Source organism: Suricata suricatta, chromosome X, assembly GCF_006229205.1.
Source record: "Suricata suricatta isolate VVHF042 chromosome X, meerkat_22Aug2017_6uvM2_HiC, whole genome shotgun sequence".
NCBI lineage: Eukaryota > Metazoa > Chordata > Mammalia > Carnivora > Herpestidae > Suricata > Suricata suricatta.
The window spans coordinates 40,878,392-40,895,560 of record NC_043717.1 but is presented as its reverse complement, the minus strand read 5'-3'; positions in this window follow the sequence as shown (position 1 = coordinate 40,895,560).

Sequence of the window (17,169 nt, the reverse complement as noted above, 5' to 3'; positions counted from 1 at the left end):
CTGGATAATCTACCAATTATCACCATTTTTTTAAGTTTATTTATTTATTTATTTATTTAGAGAGAGAGAGAGAGAGAGAAAGCGTGGGCAGGGGAGGGGCAGAGACACAGGGATGAAGGGAGAAAATCCCAACCAGGCTCCCTGTGGCCAGCACAGGACTCGATCTCACAACAGTGACATAATGAATTGAACCTAAATCAAGAGTCGACAGGTAACTAACTGAGCAACCTAGACGTCCCAGTATTATCTTACCATTTCAATAATTACTAAAGGAAGGCTCAGAAAAGCAAAAATCATAGGTCTTAGTAAGTGGTAGAACTGAGAGGGCAAACTAGGTACCTGACACCAAAGGCCTTACGGTAAGATTGAAACAAACATCCCCTCATTTTACAGAAGAGCAAAAAGGCCAGTGGAGTGCATTGACTTATTTAAGATGACCCTGCTAATTAGTCATCAGCAGAACTGAGACCAGAATCCATATAGTCAATCCAGGTAATCTAAAAGTCAGGCTTTTTGACCATTCAGTGAAGAAGGTCACACACAAGAGAAACCATGGGGCATCTCACCAAAGAAAAACAATCATTACAGAATTTGAGGGAAGGGTGGAGGTTAGATAATTTTAAATGAAGGACTATTTTCGGTAAGCTCAAAGCAGGGCTGTGTGAAGGGGTCAACAACATCCCGTCTGCGCTTTGAAATGAACCCAGAGACCTGTTTTCCTTGGGAACCCAAAGTAAAAATTAGATGTGGAATGTTGTGTCCAGATACCCTTTATCTGAAGTATTGCACCTGGATAGGAATTCAAGGCTGCTTCTTTGTGTCTAAGAACCATATGTCCTCCAGACAAATGCAAGATGTTTTATTCTCACTGGCATGTTTTCAAGAAGCAAAGTTTCTGATAGTCTGTTTGTAGAGAACAAAGTTTCTCAGGGAATAAAAAAAACAGTGGTGGTCACTCAAAAGGAGTTGTTATCATTTTATAGCTGCAGTATGTCTTTGAGAGAAATATTGTTCCCTGTTATGTTTGCAGCTGGCTTTATCTGTGTCTTTTACTCCAGCCTGATGAATGGCCACATTTTTGCTTTCTCAGTGCAAGTTTATTTTTACTTTATCTGGTAACATTTAGTCCCTCCCTGCCTTCAGGCACTCATAGTGTAATGGGTGGGAGAGTGGGACACAGCCACAACTAACTAGAAAAAATCCAGGGAAAGGTATACAGACTCCTCTGATAAAGGTAAATCCAAGTGGAAATAATACCTTGTGAAAAGGAAATCACCTATGAGGTCATGTGAGTAGTCCTATGTGATTGAAGCTTTGGGTAGGGAAGAGTAGGGGGGAAACAATCAGAAATTCAGGCCAAATTTTAGAGGATCCTGAATGTTGTACTGACATTTGTGCTTCATTCAGAAAGTGATTGGAAAAAGATTAAGGTTTTTCAGCGAGGGAATCCCCTTATTGGAACTCCTCTTTAAGAAGATGAATCTGGGGCAGGGTGCCTGGGTGGCTCAGTTGGTTAAGCATCTGACTTTGGTTCAGGTCACGACCTCTCGGTTCAAGGGTTCAAGGTCAGTGTTGGGCTCTGTGCTGACAGCTCAGGGCCTGGAGTCTGCTTCAGAATCTGTCTCCCTCCCTCTCTCTCTCTCTGCCCCTCCCCTGCTCACATGCTGTCTTTCTCTCAAAAACAAGAAAACATTAAAAAAAACTTTAATAGGGTGATTTTTTTAACTTACACATTTTATTCTTAAAAAAATATTTTCATGTGCTTGAACGTTTTGTTTTGTTTTTTTAAAATAGTTTATTGTCAAATTGTTTTCCATACAACACCCAGTGCTCTTCCCCTCAAGTGCCCTCCACCATCACCACCACCTCTCTTCCCAATGGGGTGATTTTTAAGAGAAATGTTCATTGGTTTGGTTTTGTCATTGCAGGATAGGAGAAACCAGAGCTTATTTGCAGGTTTAGCAGGAAGAGCTCCCGGTGAAACAAATTGAAGAGGCAAGAAAAGGAGGGGACAGATAGATAATAGAGAAATGAAATGCAAAAGAGAAGCTAACCTTGGAAAATATGTATTTTCCTCTGAGACCATAAAACTAGAGGTTGAAGGGTAGCAATCTGGTTGGAAGCAGACTTGTCACGAAGCTACCTTAGAATATAAATTTATTTAGGAGAGCTTGGGCCAGAATGAAAATTACGTCTTTGGAAAGGGCTGTAGTACATGCATACTACCACTTGGTGTCGCCACTGGCTGCTGACAGGTTGGAGGGCTCCCATTGGGGACTTTAAGGGTACATTTAAAAAAAAGAATATTTCACCTTTTGTGAAATGCAAAACAAAACAAAAATGACAGTGGGCCCTGGACCCAGAATTCCTGAGCTCAGAACTAACCAGACTGAGACACTTAATAGCTGTGTCATCTCATTCAAATTACCTAATTTCACTCTGCTTAGGGTTTCTTATTTGTAAAATGGCATAATAGGATAAATTGTACTAATAGATGTAAAGTAGAAAATATTAACACTCAGTAAATGTCAGCTAGTATTACTGTTGATGATGATGATAATAATGAATTCTCTTTCAGCCTTTGGACCCCCAAGTTTTTCAGGTACTATTCACGTGGTGAATAATAAATGCCTATACAATACCTTGCCAAGTGAAGTGGTTAGAATGTGGTGCTAATGAAGCAAAGTTCATGATTTAATCAAGAATTATAGATTCTGGGGTACCCAGGTGGCTCAGTCAGTTAAGCATCCGACTCTTGATTTCAGCTCAGGTCATGATCTCATGGTTGTGCAATCAAACCCTGCATCAGGCTCTGCACTGACAGTAACCTGCTTGGGATTCTCTCTGTCCCTCTCTCTCTGCCCCCAACTCTCAAAATAAATAACTAAACGCTTAAAAAAAAAAGAGCTATAGCTTCTGTTAACTCTGTGTTCTCTTCTCCCTGATACCCTTAGCCAAGCATCCTACAAGTGTGTGTTCATGGTCACAAGTGAACCTTGCCAAGAGTGTAGATAAATCAACATAAATGCGTCCTCTGCTTTCCTACCCTTGCATGGAAGAAATTGAAAAAATGTTCCCACCCTACCTCCCACAAGGTCAACAGATTATTGTCAAAAGCCATTTCAGGCCTTATAAAGCAAAGAGCAAACACAATGTGCTCTTAAAAGTTAACTATAAAGAAAGAATAAACCCGTAAACCTCTCTCTATAATAAAAGGTAGCACTTGAAAGTCAATTTTGCAAAAGCAAAGGCCCCAGAGCAATAGCTCACTGTGGCACCTAGAATGTCTAAAGCAGCTTTATCTACAATTTTGAAATTATCATTGCAAATATAGACAAATAATTACATGAGCACATAGCCATATGAAGTAGCGATTGGATGTTTCTGGTATTGTTCTTATTTATTTGTTCCACATTTTGTTTGAACCCTTCCTATTGTGCCAGGCACTGTGTTAGCCCATAGGGATACTGGTTTTAAAATAAAATATCTGGGGTGCCCAAGAAATGCCCAGGATCATTCTAGAAAAAAAATGGGGGCAGAATCAAAGGAAATGAACAAAGTTCTCTAGTGTAGGGGCCCTATTGAAGCAGTAGGTTAGGAAATTCTGAAAATAGAGTGATCTAAGATCATTTGTTGTTGTTTTTTTAATGTTTATTCATTTTTGAGAGACAGAGCGTGAGTAGTGGACAGGCAGAGAGAGAGGCAGATACAGAATCTGAAGAAGGTTCCAGGTTCCACGCTGTTAGCACAGAACCTGACACAGGGCCTGAACCCAGGAACCTCGAGATCATGACGTGACCCGAGGGGAAGCAGACGTTTAACTGACTGAACCACCCAGGTGCCCTGACTAGAGGGCTTTCTTAGTGCTGCTGCCCTAAAATGCAGTAGGAGTCACAGACTTAATTTGGGCCCTGACACTAAGAATCTGTTTCACACCAGGCAAATCACTTAATCTGCATGCCTCGACTTCCTCTTCAGCCAAATGGGAGTGTTTTGCTTTACTGAATTCTGAAAGTGGTATGAGGATAGAAGGAGAAAGGGATGTGAAAACACTATGCAAAATAGGAAACATCATAAGAATGATGTATGGAACCTGGCATTTATTGAATGCCTACTATGAGCTGGGCACTGTGATAGTGCTGTAAGGCAATATTACTCAAAGTGTGGTTCCGTGGCTCAGGACTGGTCCACAAACTGTTTATTACTGGTCCGTGACAAGAAATTGAGAGTAAATGTTTCAAACCCTTAACAAGTTGACAGAGTAATTCTATATCTGTTGAATATAATCGTCAAAACGTTGGGCTTGTATTTTGTATGTGTTTGTTTTGATTTGATTCTCCTAGTGATTCATTTGTATTGTATTTTATAAAAATATTGGTACATGATGGATTTTGGGGAAAATGGTCCTTCCTGTCACAAGTGGTTTGAAAAGCACAGCTGTGATGAATATAAAAGAAATATAAGCCATGGGCCACGCCCTCAGGGAGTTCTCACGCTAGTGAATGAACAGGTATCACACTGGTTCAGAGAAACCACTGCTACTATTCGATGTGCTCCAACGCCCTCATGGAACAGTGGGCTATACAGAGCTGGATGGATTTACAGACTAGAGACCTGCAAATCTTCAAAGAAAACAAACTTTAATATTTACCCCCTCAGAATACTAGCAGCTCTAATCTACATAGAATTGAACTTCTCTCAAAAAGAGAGCAATCTGACATGTGATTTTCTAAAAGTAAAATTTCTCGGGGCACCTGGGTGGCTCAGTGGGTTAAGTGTTCGGCTTCACCTCAGGTCATGATCTCACAGTTCATGGGTTCGAGCCCCTCGTCAGGCTCTGTGCTGACAGCTCAGAGCCTGGAGCCTGCTTCAGATTCTGTGTCTCCCTCTCTCTGCCCTTCCCCTGTTCGCGCTCTGCCCTGATCTCTCTCTCTCTTTCTCAAAAATACATAAACATTAAAAAATAAAATAAATAAAAGTAAAATTTCTCAGGGAAGCCATCTGTGAAAAATTATGCTGGGCCCAATTAGAGAACAAAAAAGACTGGGTTTTTTTTCTGGTATATCCTCACAAGCTAACAGGATCTTTCTTTAGCTGATACTAAGGCAATACACTGACAAACTGGCTTTTCAATCTAAACACTATTTGTTGACAGGCTATCCACATTTTTTCTACGTTACCTTTCAGATATGTCATTGAATATATGAACACTTCCATGGCACAAAATTGACAAAGTACACAGCTCCCATATCTTGCTTTTTCATAGACTTTTACATATAAGTACATAAAGAGTTTTCTCGTTGGATGAATGTACCAGTATTTATTTGGTCAATCCTCCATTGATGGATATCTGGTTGTTTCTCATTTTTTATTATTACACACAACACCACAGTGAATAGCCTTGTACATACAATGGTTTATACCTATGCAAACATAGCTAGAGGAGAAATTCCTAGAAATGGAATCTTAGTATGAAAGTTTCATGTATGTGTACTTTTTATAGTTATTGCAAAATTGCCCTTGATTGGCTAGTTGCACTTCCACCAGCAGTTTATGAGAGGGTTCTCCCTCATTCTGGCTTTGTCAACAAGTGTATTATTAATATTTTTATATGTGACCAATGATATCCCACTGTAGTATTCATTAGCATTTCTCCAGTCATGAGGTTAGTTACCATTATTGGTATAGAAGCCATTTGTTAATTTTGATACCCAGCTGTCCATACACAAAGCAATTACAAATGATCCTAGGGGCACCTGGGTGGCTCATTCGGTTGAGTGTCCAACTTCATCTCGGGTCATGATCTCACAGTTCATGGGTTCGAGCCCCACATTGGGCTCTGCACTGACAGCTCAGAGCCTATAACCTGCTTCGGATTCTGTGTCTCCCTCTCTCTCTCTCTCTCTGCCTCTCCCCTGCTTGCACTCTGTCTTTCTCTGAAAACTAAATATTTTAAAATTAATAAAAAGAAAGCCCTCCAGTCAAAGATAGTGTCCCAAGAGCTCCACACATTAGAAAAAAGAAAATATGCCTTAGGCTTTCCAAATGACAGCAGATTGACAGGGTGGCATGATAGAAAAAACAGACTCTGGAATAAGAGCTAGTTTGGAATTCAGTCTTGAGCAAGAGATTTTACTTCTGAGCCTGTCTCCATATCTCTAAAGTGAGGATAATAACATCTTCTCCCCAAAACTGCACTAAGAAGTAAATATTGTATGTAACTAGCCAGGCACATAATTCAGAAAGAATGGTTGTTATTATCTGTATCAGGCTCAGTTTAGAAGGCCCAATTAAAGGGCTTTCTCTGTAATCTAATCACACGAAGTGTGTGCCATCTATTGGTGGACTACAGAACATGGCTCTGGGAGAAGATCATTACTCTCAGGAATGGGACCAGTGAATGGTGCCGTTTTTGTCTTTCTCTTTTTGCCTTGGCTACTAGACCGTCTGGATCCAAATGTTTGATCTACCCTAGGAAGTGAACAGAACTTTGCCGATTGTATTTTGTGTTAACCTCACCTTGAGCTACGTTCTATTTTTCCTGTGTAATGTTCCCTTCATTATCTCATTTTTTATATATTTTTGTAGGTCATTTTATTTTTTATGTTAATTCCAGTATAGTTAACATACGGTATTACAGTAGTTTTAGGCGTAACATATAGTGACTCAACAGTCCCATCTATTACTCAATGCTCATTAAGATAATTGCACTCCTTAATCCTCATCACTTATTTCTCCAATCCCCCTCCTACCTCTCCCCTCTGGTAACCACCTGCTTGTTCTCTATAGTTAAGAGTCTTTCTTTGGTTTGTCTCTTTATTTCCCTTTATTCATTTGTTTTATTTCTTAACATCCATATATGAGTGAAATGACGTTGTATTTGTCTTTGACTGACTTACTTCACTTTAGAATGTGCAGAATGTTGATTTATTGGGGGTCCAAGTGGCTCAGTCAGTTAAGCAACTCACGTCATGATCTCATGGTTGTGAATTCAAGTCCTGCATTGGGCTCTCTATAGCACAGAGCCCTGTTTGGAATCTTCTGTTTCCCTCTTTCTCTGACCCTCCCTTGCTCCCTCTCTCTCAAAAGAATGAATAAACATTAGGGTGCTTGGCAGGCTCAGTTGGGTGGCTCATGTCTGACTTTGTCTCAGGTCATGATCTCACAACTTGCGAGTTCGAGCCCCGAGTCAGGCTCTGTGCCAACAGCTCAGAGCCTGGAGCGTGCTTCAGATTTTGTGTCTCCTCTCTTTCTGCCCCTTCCCCACTCGTGCTCTGTCTGTCTGTCTGTCTGTCTCTCTCTCTCTCAAACATAAATAAACACTAAAATTTGTTTAATAAATAAAGAAATAAACATTTAAAAAAGAATATGCAGAATGGTGATTTATTAATGTAGATAAAAATATGACAAGAATACATTCTGTTTTTTGTTACTATTGGCCCCTCATCCTGGCAACCCCCAGAATCTAACAATAGTTACAAAAACAGATAAGTTGACTCTAAGATGTAATGGAGGTAAAAACAAGTAATACTAATAATTCAATCTTAAAATAAAACTTTAAGACTCCAAGCCTGAAAAGCATGAAATGGCCATTACCAATTAGAACTGGGATACCACAGCCAAAGTTCAGTGATATATTCATTTGTTTGTAAACTGGGTACTTACCATGTGCCATACTGTTCCAGGTACAGAAAATACAGCCCTGAACAGAAAAACAAAAGTCCATGCCCTCATTGAGCTTATGCTTTTTGGAGGGAGGTGAAGAAAGATGGTGAACAAGATAAATATGAATACTATATGGTATGTGTAAGAGGTAAGATAAAAAAGAATCTTCAGGGCACCTAGGTGGCTCAGTCAGTTAAGTGTCCAACTCTTGATTTCAGCTCAGGTCATGATGCCGGGATCGTGGGATCAAGCCCCACATCAGGCTCTGTGTTGACAGTGCAGAGCCTGCTTGGGATTTTCTCTCTCTCTCTCTCTCTCTCTCTCTCTCTCTCTCTCTCTCTCTCTCTCCCTCTTCCTCTTGCGCCATCTATCTCTTTCTCTAAATAAATAAATAAATAAATAAATAAATAAATAAATATTTTAAAAAAAAGAATCTGCAAAGGGGTATGGAGAGATCCAGAGGCTCGGTTACAATTTAAAATAGAGTTGTCAGAGAAGATTTTGAAAAGAGGTGACACTTGAAAAAGAACTTGAAGCAAGTGAGAAAATAGCTCATGCTGTAACATAGAAGAAGAGTATTTCAGGCAGAGGGAAAACAAGTTTGAAGGCTCTTGGATGGGAGCATACCTGATGTGGCTGGGAATAGTGAGGAGGCTAGTATGGCAGAAGGGAGACACTAGTTGGTGATGAGGTCAGAGAACTCACAGTGAGACAGATTATGTAGGCTAGCATAAGGACTTTGATTTTGCTATTGCTTGAGCCATGTCTTGGGAATTATAGGAGAGTTTCAGAAGGGGGGTGATTTGGTTGACTTCTCTGTTAAAAGGATTGCTCTGGTTACTGTGTTAAGTGGGAGGGAGAAGCACAAATTAGGAGGCTCTTTCAGCAATCCAGGCAAAAGATAATGGTAGCTTGGACCAAAGTGATAACAGTGGGGATGGTTGATCGGAATTGGTCAGACTATGCATTTATTTTCAATATAGCACCGTCAGGATTTGCTGATGGGAGGTTTTAGAGAAAGAGTGAAGTTGAGAATGATCCCAAAGTTTGTGGCCTGAGCCATTGGGAATAATGAAGGACAAGCTGGTTTGGGGAGGTTGGAGATCAGAAATTTAGTTTTTTATATTTTACATTTTGAAATACATATTATGTACTCAAGTAAAGATATTAAATAGGCAGCTGGATATACTACTATGTAGTTTAGGACAGAGGTTTAGCCCAAAAATACAAATTTGAAGGCTGACAGTAGATGGCGTTTAAAGCCATGAAATTAGATAAGATAACCAAGGGAGAAAAATAGAGATATAGGAGAGAATAGGATAAGACTGAACCCTGGAGTACTGCTACATGAAGAAATCAGGAAGACATGAAGGAATTGAAAAGAAAACTAAGAAAGAGAAGCCACATGATAGAAGAAAATCCAGAGTGGTGAGGTATCCTGGAAACAAGTGAAGGAAGTGTTTTAAGAAGGATCAACAAAGTTTAAGGTAACTGATGGTTCAAGTAAAATGAGGATAACATTAGATTTGGCAATGGTAAAATTACTGGTGACCTTGACAAGGCCAGTTTGGATAGCCAGGAAGATGGAAGCTTGGTACAAATGGGTTTAGGAGAAAAATACAGAAGGAGGAACTTATAGTTCATAAGATGAAGCAAGCACACCCATTCCTAGTCCTCTCACTAAGTAAAAACCCCGGACATTAGATATATATAACAAATCTAAGATTTTGAAAGAGAAAGAAACCAACTAGGCCCCTTGGAGCCTGAGGAATGACACAGTGCTTGAGTGGTGTCAGTGGAGGCCTAGTAAGGAGCTTGAATTTTTACCTCTTCCCAATAGTAACCACATGCCTTTCCTGTACCATGGGGAAAACAAGGTTAGAAACATGGTCTTCCACCTCCAACTGGCAGTAACAATGTGGCACCCCTGACATGCCACATGTCCTGACATGGTATCAGAGAAGGTCAGCTAAACAGAAGATTTAAATTAGATCCAAAGTCTCGTCACATAACATCCAAAATGTCCAGGACACAAATGAAAATCACTTGTCATAACAATGAACAGGAAAATCTTACTAGTAAAAATCAGTCAATAGACACCAAGACCTGTCTGACACAGATGTTGGAATTACATTACAAGGATTTTAAAGCATTCAACATAAAAATTCTCCAAAGAGTAGTTCTGAACATGTTTGAAATAAATGAAAAAATAGAAAGCCTCAACAAAGAAATAGTTGATATAAAGGAGAACCAAACGGAAGTTTTAGGCCAAAAGGTATAATAACTAAAAATTTCCAAAATTTAGGGAAAGACATCAACCTACAGGGGCACCTAGGTGGCTCAGTCAGTTGAGCATCTGACTCTTGATTTCAGCTCAGGTCAGGATCCCTGGATCATGGGATCAAACCCTGCATTGGTCTCAGTGCTGAGTATAGAGCCTACTTAAGATTCTCTCTCTTTCCCTCTGGCCCTCTTCCCTGCTCTGTCTCTCTCTCTCTCATAAATAAATAAATAGACATCAACCTACAGATCCAATGGCTGAGCAAACACAAACAAAATAAATCCAAAGAAATCCATGCCAAGACACATTGTAATCAAACTTTTCAAAAGTAAAAACAGAGTAAAAATCATGAATCAAGTGAGAAATGTTACCTTACTCAGGGAGACAAAATTATTTGAATGAAGGCATATTTCTCATCAGAAACCATGGAGGCCAGAAGGAAGTGGCACAGGGTTTTAAAGGGCTGAAAGAATAGAATATATAAAGAATAGTCAAGTTGGACATTAAAAGAAAACAAACAATCCAATTCGAAAATAAGCAAAGGACATGAAGAAGCATTTCACTGAAGAGGATATACAGAAGATATATAAACATACAAAAAGATGCTCAACAAAACTAGCCTTTAAATAAATGCAAATTAAGACCATAATGAGCTATCTCTACAGACCTACTGGGACTGCTAAACTAAGTAAACAGTGAAAGTACTAAATGCTGGCAAGGATACAGAGAAACAATGTTTCATACATTTCTGGTGGAATGTAAAAGGGTCCAGTCACTGTGGAAAATAGCAGTGTCTTAATAAACTAAACATATGCTTACCATATGGCCTAGAACAAGTTCAAGGTCTTGTATGAGAAGGAACAGAAGAGGTCGTGATTCCTCTATGTCACTGCAACTGCCACCTGATGGCCATCAGCCAGAAGAGCTTCCTGTGGAGCCTGCAGGCCAGTGAGCTGAGGAACTTGGGCTTCATAGAAACCCAGCTATACTTCCACCAGGTGATCAGCGTGAAGCACATCATCCTGGCCAAGGCTGTTATGAAGAGCATCTCCTTGCTACACTAGCAAGAATACAGCAAGACACTGAACCTCCAATCCTGAGACCCCAAGTCCTTCACAGTGTTCAGCGTGGAATTCCTGGTGGACAAAGTCCAGCTGGGCTTCAGGGTGTCTGCTTGAGACAGTAACTTCATGATGCACATGTACCTCTCAGAAGCTGAAGACAGTCTGGGGGCATGTACCTGACATGTTGGGCAGAATTCCATGTGGGCACCCACATGAACACATTCTAGAGGATCTCATGAAAGGAGACAGGGATGGACACTGAGGGGTCCAACAAAAAGTCAGTGGCATCAGAGAAGGAGTACATCTCATGGTTCACACTGAAAAGCAGCATTGGGTTCTCACTGCTCATGCAGGACAAGACCTTCTGGTGACTGCTGATGCTGCAGAACACACAGGCCACAGTGCTGCTGGCCTTAACTCCCTTGCCAGGCAGATGCAGCATTTGGACTGTGATGTCCCACAAAACTCTGTATAGCCCAACCTCACCTGGGCTTCAGTCTTCACTTCTCCACTTTGGAGCACTGCGAGCAGGACAGAAATATTAGCACCAAGCCCGACTTTATCCTGGACCCCCTGATGGAGACCCATGGTGTCACCGCCCATTTCAGCCAGCACCCATGAATGCCACCACCGCCACAGTATACTACCTCCCACCCTCTTTTTGTGTAACACACATGAAAACAAGAGGGGAAGGATAAAAGATTGATGCACGTAATCATTTAAATGGATCTCAAGGGCATTATGGTGAGTGTAAAAATGTGATCTCAAGGGGTCACATATTATAGGATTCTGTTTACTTAATTATTTTGAATTGAAAACCTTAATATAGAGATGGAGAACAGATTAGTGATTGCCAGGACTTATGATGGAAGGAAGGGAGTGGGCATGACTGTAAAGGAGCAGCAGGAGAGAGATTATCATGGTGATGGAACAGTTCTGTATCCTGATTGCAGTGGTGGATATGTGAATCTACACATGTGAAAAAATGACATAGAATTATTCACATACTTTGTCCCAATCTCAGTTTCCTAGTTATATATTATACTATAGTTTGTAAGATGTAACTCTTGGGAGAATCTCAGCAAAGTTTATAAAGGAACTCTTGGCATGCCAGGGTGGCTCAATCAGTTGAGTGTTGGACTTTGGCTCAGTTCATGATCTCTCAGTTGGTGAGTTCAAGCCCCACATCCAGCTCGTTGCTGTCAGCACAGAACCCGCTTCAGATCCTTTGTCCACCTCTCTCTGCTCCTCCATCCCTCTCTTTCTCTCTCAAAAAATAAACATTCACAAAGGACCTCTCTGTAGTGTTTTTACAACTTCCTGTAAATCTATAATTATTTCAAAATAAAACTGTTTTAAGTGAATGGGATGGGGAAAAAAGAATTGTAGACATCAAGTCTAGACAATTCTAGTAAAGAGGAACAGAGAAATGGGGTCAATTGTAAGCAAGGAAAAATGGCTCAAAAGAAGGTGTTTTAACTTTTTAATGTTTATTTGTTTTTTGTGAGAGCAAGATGGGGGAGAGTTAAAGAGAGCAGGAGGGAGAGAAGCAGGAGAGGTTCAGAGAGAGAGGGAGAAAGAGAATCCCAATCAGGCTCCACACTGTCAGCACAGAGCTCGATGTGGGGCTCAAACTCACAAACTGTAAGATCATGAGCTGAACCAAAATCAAAAGTCAGATGCTTAACTAACCACTGAGCCACCCAGGAGCCCCTTACAATTTTTAGTGGGAGCAATAATACTATGGTGAAGCTGATGGTAAAGAACATGTAAAGGAGGAAAGCAGGCAACAGAGGAGAGAATTACCAGAGAGGATGGGATCTAACAAAAAGGTGGAGGGATTGGCTTAGCTGGGATCAGGACAGTTCATCCATAGTCATAAGAGGAAGGGTAGGATATGTACATATATTAGGTAGCTGGGTAGATCCAGTGGTTGAAATTTGTGGGCTTTCTTTTCTTTCCTTTTTTTATTTCAAGTATTTATTTAAATTCTAGCTAACTAACATATATGGTAAAATTGGTTTCAGGAGTAGAATTTAGTGATTCATCACTTACATATAACACTACAAGTTGTGGGCTTTGTTTTCTAATTGTCTTTGCTTTCTCAGTGAAATCAGAAGCATGGTCATGAGCTGACAGTGAGGACAGGTTTGGAGGTGTTAGAGGTTTGAAGGGAGATGAGAAGATATGAAATAGTTGTCTAGGAAACCGGGAGAGCAAATGGACCAGAATAATATTATGTGATTTCCTGGCAACATTAAGTGCCCACTTCAGGTTCGTGGTCTTGAATTTAAAGCGAAAGTGTCATTTTGTGTTTTTCTCTAGCAGTGTTCAGCTCTGGGGATAGAGGAGAGGAGTAGGAATTATTGGTAATGACATGATGGAGGCAAATGACCATGATTAGGTCAAAGATAAAACTGGAAGGGAGGATTTCAGAAAACTGGAGGCTAGGGTGGTGCAAGGATCAGGTACTGAGATATTGAAATCACAAACAATTAAGACAGGATTAATTGGAGAGAGTGACAGTGAGACAGAAGCTAAAATCTTTGAGAAACTGAAGGAGAACCTGAGGATCTATAGGTAACTACCACAGGTAGGATACAAAAATATAGTTATATGGCTATATGAAAATATAGATATATTACATAAAATAATATATAATATATTCTGTGACAGAGAATTCAAAGATGGGGATTTTTTATTCTGAAAGAGAGAGAGAGCATGCATGCAAGTGTGGGAGGGGTGCAGGGAAGGAGAGGGAGAGAGAGATTCCCAAGCAGGCCCCACAGCCAACTCAGGGCTTAATCTCACAACTGTGAGATCTTGACCTGAGATGAAATCAAGAGTCAGATGCATAACCAACTGAGCCACCCTGGTGATCCTTAGGATGTGGATTTTTAATGAGAGGAAAGGGAGAATGATTTTGAAGTGGCCATGAAGGACCTCAAGCTGGGGGTGAGGATCTAAGGACCTTGGGTAGATTCAGATTTCAATCAGATCAAGAAGGTGAGGGAAGCATTCAGCAAACAGGGAAAGCATGTAGGGAACTTTGTAAAGATTTTGAGTTCAGGGGTGCCTGTGTGGCTCAGTCAGTTAAGCATCAGACTCTTGATTTCCACTCAGGTCATGATCTTATATCTCATGAGTTCCAGCCCGTCATCGGGCTCTGTGCTGACAGCTCAGAGCCTGCTTGGGATTCTCTCTCCCTCTCTCTCTGATTGTCCCCTGCTCACATATGCTTACTCTGTCTCTCTCTCTCAAATAAATAAACTTAAACATTCTTTTTAAGATTTTTAGTTTTTAAAAAATTTTTAATGTTTTTTATTTATTTTGAGAGACAGAGAGAGACAGCGTGAGCAGGGGCGGGTCAGAAAGAGAGGGAAATACAGAATCTGAAGCAGGCTCCAGGCTCTGAGCTGGCTGTCAGCACAGAGCCCGATGTAGGGCTCGAACCCACAAACCATGAGATCATGACCTGAGCCGAAGCTGGACGCTTAACCGACTGAGCCACCCAGGGACCCCTCTTTTTAAGATTTTGAGTTCAAGATAAGGTGACTGTATAATTTTTTTATCCAGTCCATGACACTTGAGAATGACAAATGTTAAAACTGGGCAGGACAGTGGCACAGCATGCATAAACTGGAATTGCCCTGGGCAAAGTAGGACTATGATTCTAGAGGGCACAGTAGGAGGATTTCAGGATCTGAATGGGGCTAACAAGTGGGGATAAGTTAGGTCAATACACAAAATTGTATGGGATTAGAACATGAGATGTGCAGGTAGTTACCAAGGGGTCCCAGGGTTCTCGTGATGACTGACACAAAGTTGAAGGGTATAAAGAGCTTGGTTCTGGTACTATTAGGGCAACTAGTGGTGACAAGTCTGTGAATGTTGAGAGGGAGAAATGGGTGAGTGTTTAGGACTTGTGCTTCACTACTGCTCATGGAGATGCAGAGTCCCAGAGAAGGACATTTTACTCCAAGCCAACAGGGAAGCACCTCAACCCTAACCCCTGATATTTCTGAAACTCTTCATGCGTCCAGTATAAAATATTTGAGCAGGTGTGACTGGACTGACTACAGGTAAGGAATTGAACTGACCTAGCTGTGAGAAGTTGAAGATGGCAGACACAAGGGAGTCAGTGGTGTTGCCAACAGAAGCTATAGGGAAACACATGGACAATGACAAACGTAGAAGATACCAAGGTGAATGGGGGAAAATATAAAGTCCATGACCATTTAGATCCCCAAACCTAACTGTGACAGAACAAAACGGTATTTAATTACTCAAAGGCTCTTATTTCTCTTTTCTGTGTTCATTCCCCAGGTGAGTTCACCCAGTTTCGCTTCGTTATTCACCACTAATATGCTGATGACTTCCAAACTTACCACTCTAAAACTCGTGTCTCACCTAAATTCCAGACCATAATCTAACTGTCCCCTTGATATCTCAACTCAGATGTTTAATCAATGGGGTTTTTTTGGGGAGAGAAAATCACTTTATTCTACTTAATTCACAAACAATAATGTCACAAAAGCTGGTTTTAGGAGGCACACAAACAAATATGCTCCAAACTCAAAACTATCTCACAATGAACTTCTATACAGTAAGAACACCTGTTTTCATTCCAATCCTACAGAAAGCTTCATAGGTCAGCCTTTGGTGGAGAGCTAATAAATGTTTTAAACTTAGTATGTTCAACCCTCAGCCCCTGATTTTTTTTCTTTAAAAGTTTGTTCTACCCGCAGGGCGCCTGGGTGGTTCAATTGGTTGAGCGGCCAACTTCAGCTCAGGTCAGGATTTTGTGGTCCATGAGTCAGACCCTGTTTCAGGCTCTGTCCTGACAGCTCAGAGCCTGGAGCCTGCTTCAGATTCTGTGTTGCCCTCTCTCTCTGCCCCTCCCCTGCTTGTGCTCCGTCTTTCTGTCTCTCAAAAATAAATAAACATTAAAAAAAGAAACATTGTTTAAAAATAAATAAATGAACAAATTAACTGAGGGCTAAAGAGGGAGGAGGAAAGGGGCTGTGGGGCAATGGTCATGGAGGGGAGCACTTGTGGGGAAGAGCACTGGGTGTTATATGGAAACCAACTTGACAATAAACTATTTAAAAAATAATAATAATAAATAAATAAATAAAATATTTTATTTTATTATAAAATAAAATACATAAAAATTTTTAAGAAATTTGTTCTACCCCTAGCATGCCCCATCCCCATCTCAGTTGATGGGAAGCTATCCTTCCAGTTACTCAGGCCAAAATGCTTTGGCCATAATTTTTTTTCCCAGCCAACTTTTTTTTTATAAAAATATTTAAACGTCTTCCCCAGAGACAGAAATATTTTTTTATAAACTATTATAAAAAATAAAAATAAAAAGGCTACATACTGCATGATTCCAACTATATGGCACTCTGGAAAAGGCAAAACTACCGAGACAGTAAAAAGATCAGTGGTTACCAGGGACTAGGGGAGGGAGGACTGAAGAGGCAGAGTACTGAGGATTTTAGGACAGTGAAACTACTCTGTATGATACTATAATTGTAGATATACATCATTATATATTTGTCTAAACCCATAGAATGTTCAGCACAAATGGGAAACCCTAATATAAACTATGGACTTTAGTTAATAATAAAGTATCAATATACTGGCCTAAATGTAAAAGTGTACTCCACTAACTGCAAGATGTTAAGAATAGTGGAATCTGAGGTGGGAAAATATATGATAACTCTGTACTTTCTGCTCAAGTTTTCTGTAAACCTAAAACTGCTTTTTTTTATAATAGTTTATTGTCAAATTGGTTTCCATATAACACCCAGTGCTTCTCCCCACAAGTGCCCCCCACCATGACCATCACCCCCTCCGTTCCTCCCCCTTCCCTTTCAGTCCATGGTTCGTCTTCAGTATTCAGTAGTCTCCCTTGATCTGTGTCCCTCACTCTCCCCCGCTCTCTTTCCCCCTTCCTCTCCCCCTGGTCCCCTGCCAGGTCTCTCCTGTTAGACCTATGAGTGCAAACATATGGTATCTATCCTTCTCTGCCTGACTTATTTCGCTTAGCATGACACCCTCAAGGTCCATCCACTTTCCTACAAATGGCCATATGTCATTCTCATTGCCATGTAATACTCCATTGTGTATATATACCACATCTTCTTGATC